We start from the raw sequence: 3096 nt of genomic DNA, 5'->3' as shown, positions 1-3096 counted from the left end.
GTATACAAGCATCCCTTAGAACTTGTACACTCTGATATTTAGGGTCCAACCCCTATTGCTGATAATAGTGGACACTGGTATTTTGTAAACTTCATTGATGCATTTTTCAAATTTACATGGCTTTACCTAATTAAGTCTAGAGCTCAATTAAAATCAGTATTTAATCACTTCCAACAAACTGCTGAGTTACAATTAAACACAAAATTGAAGATGTTGCAAAGTGACAATGCTGCTGAGTATGTGAATTTATCAAAATTATTGCAGGCCAAAGAAGTTATTTGCAGGTTTTCTTGCCCACACGTCCATCAGCAAAATAGAGCTGCTGAGAGAAAACATCGTCATGTGGTTGAAATGGGACTTACTTGCTGGTGCATCTATGCCTACAAAGTTTGGGGGAGCCCTTTACCACTGCTGCAAAGATGATTAATATGCTCCCAACATCAGTTTTAGATGGCTTATCCCCTGTTGAAAAACTGTTTGGCAAGAAGCCCTCTTATGAACAGCTTAAAGTCTTTGGCTGCCTATGTTTCTCTCATCATAGAGCTTATAACAAACATACGTTGGACTTTAGATCTTCTTCCTGCACTTTCATTGGTTATGGAACCTCTCACAAAGGCTATAAATATCTCACTCAAGATGGAAGAGTCATCATCACTCCTCATGTTGTATTCTTTGAGGATCAGTTCCCTTTTCAGCAAGCAACAGGTCACAATCAAGCAAACACTGTCTCAGAAAGTCAAGCAGCATCACATGATGTCCCAATTGTCCCAACCATTCCAAGACTAATTTCGAGGCTCGTCCTAAACTCAGTTAAAGATATGCAGCATCACTCTCAACAAACAAGTCTAAGGACTCCAACTTCAAGCCAGCAGCCTTCTGCTACTCATAGGGGTGGCAAACGGGCCTAAACCCACCGGGCTGGCCCGCGTAACCCGCCAAAAAAGGCGGGTTGGGCTAGAAAATTGGGACCGCCAAATAGCAAAAGCCCGCTTAACCCGCATCGCTTAAACCGTGGGTTTTGGCGAGCTTTGGCGGGGCGGGGCGGGCTTCGTGGGACGGGGCAGGGCGGGCTTCCCCGCTTGCCACCCCTAGCTACTCATACCTCCTCTTCAACCTTGCTACAACAGTCAATAGACCTTCCCTCAACCAGCACTCCAGCCAGGTCTCAAATGCCAACAGCAGCCTCATCAAATCCTACTCCAATTCCTATTAATGACATTGAAATTGTGTTACCAATTTTCGAGGATCCAGAACCTGTTCATTCAACTGTAGCAGTGAATTCTCACCCAATGATCACCAGGGCTAAAGCTGGCATAGTCAAGCCAAAGGTCTTCCTTACAAGTGTTAAGCCAAGAACAGTAACACAAGCCCTCAAGTCTCCAGAGGAGAAGGCAACTATGGATGTGGAATATGATGCCTTGGTTAAGAACAGAACATGGGAACTAATGACTCTTCCACTAAATAAAGAAGCGATTGGCAGCGGGTGGGTGTTCAGAGTAAAGTACAATGAAGATGGGACTCTGCAAAAGTACAAAGCAAGGTTGGTTGCTCAAGGGTATGCTCAGAAGCCTGGTTCTGATTTTACAAAAACTTATAGTCCTGTAGTAAAACCTGTTTCCATCAAAATTATACTATCTATGGCTGTATCTAACTCCTAGACAATAAGGTAGCTAGATGTCAACAATGCCTTTCTTTATAGAGACTTAACAGAGGAAGTCTACATAAAACAGCTCCTTGGTTATGAGCAAGGAGATCTCCTATTGATGTGTAAGCTCACTAAAGCTCTCTATGGGCTGAAACAAGCCCCAAGAGAGTGATACCATAAGCTGGTTGGTGGCTTAAGAGAAATTGGCTTTAAGGCCACAAAATCTGATATCTCAGTCTTCATTCAGGAACTCAGTGGACTAAAAACCTATGTGCTTGTGTATGTTGATGATATCATAGTAATTGGGGAGTCTCCAGAACTTGTGCAGGATGTCATAGCAAAACTGAATGCTAAGTTTGCTTTGAAAGACATGGGAGATCTTCACTATTTCCTTGGAATTCAAGTGAACAAAACATGTGATGGAGGACTGCTGCTCACTCAACAAAAGTACATCAGTGAGTTCCTAAAGAAGGCTGGCATGGTGGGCTGTGCACCCTATCACACTCCCTTGTCTTCAACTGTAAAGATCACAGCTCTTGGAGGATCGAGCTTCTGTGATCCACCGCTGTACAAATCAGTCATTGGCAACTTGCAATACTTGACAATAACCAAGCCTGAAATATGTTATAGTGTTAACAAATTGTTTCAGATTGTTCAAGCTTCTCTGGAGTCTCATTGGAAGTTAGTTAAACATGTGCCGAGGTACCTTAGTGGAACAGCTAGCTATGGCTTGCATCTAAAATGGCAGACCTCTTTGAGAATAACTGTTTACAGTGATTCGAATTGGGCTGGATATGCAAACCCAAAAAGAAAGGCTCTTGCTTGAGGGAGAATGTTGGAGATATAACCATTAGTATTATCTTTTCCTATCAGCTTAAACTTTTGAGATAAGTGGTTTTATGACAAACATCACTTATATATGTAAAAACTAAGAAAATGGAACCCTCATCAATTTTTATGGTGTGAGTTCTTGAGAGAAAGGTGAGAAGTGGAGTGACGAAAAATGTACAAAATTTAATTAAAAAAAAAGAAGAAGAATGAACTCATCTATTTAGTATACATTGTTACTATTTATACAATCTATATTTTAATGGAAGGTACTGAAAAACAAACTAATTTAACTATCATTCTAACTAACTTAATAAGCTGACATAATCAACTAAATAACTAACCTGCAAACTAAACAATGAGTCAAGTCACGTATATAATATTTTTCTCTGATTAAAATTCAACAAATTTTATCAATTTTATGTTGCCCTCATTTTGTGTTTTCCTGCGAAGTTTTACACTATATATTTTATTGTTTTATGTTAATAATAATAGCGCCCGCGCTCCATTATTTGCTGGGAAAATGGGAAATGGTACCGTCCTTTTATTTTATTTTATTTTGGTATAGATATAGATCCAGTATATGGATCACATCCAAGCAAATATTATTGTATAATTCTCAT

The sequence above is a fragment of the Arachis ipaensis genome, chromosome B06 (assembly GCF_000816755.2).
Source record: "Arachis ipaensis cultivar K30076 chromosome B06, Araip1.1, whole genome shotgun sequence".
NCBI classification, from domain to species: Eukaryota; Viridiplantae; Streptophyta; class Magnoliopsida; order Fabales; family Fabaceae; genus Arachis; species Arachis ipaensis.
The sequence above is the reverse complement of the archived record's forward strand: the minus strand, read 5'-3'. Positions refer to the sequence as shown.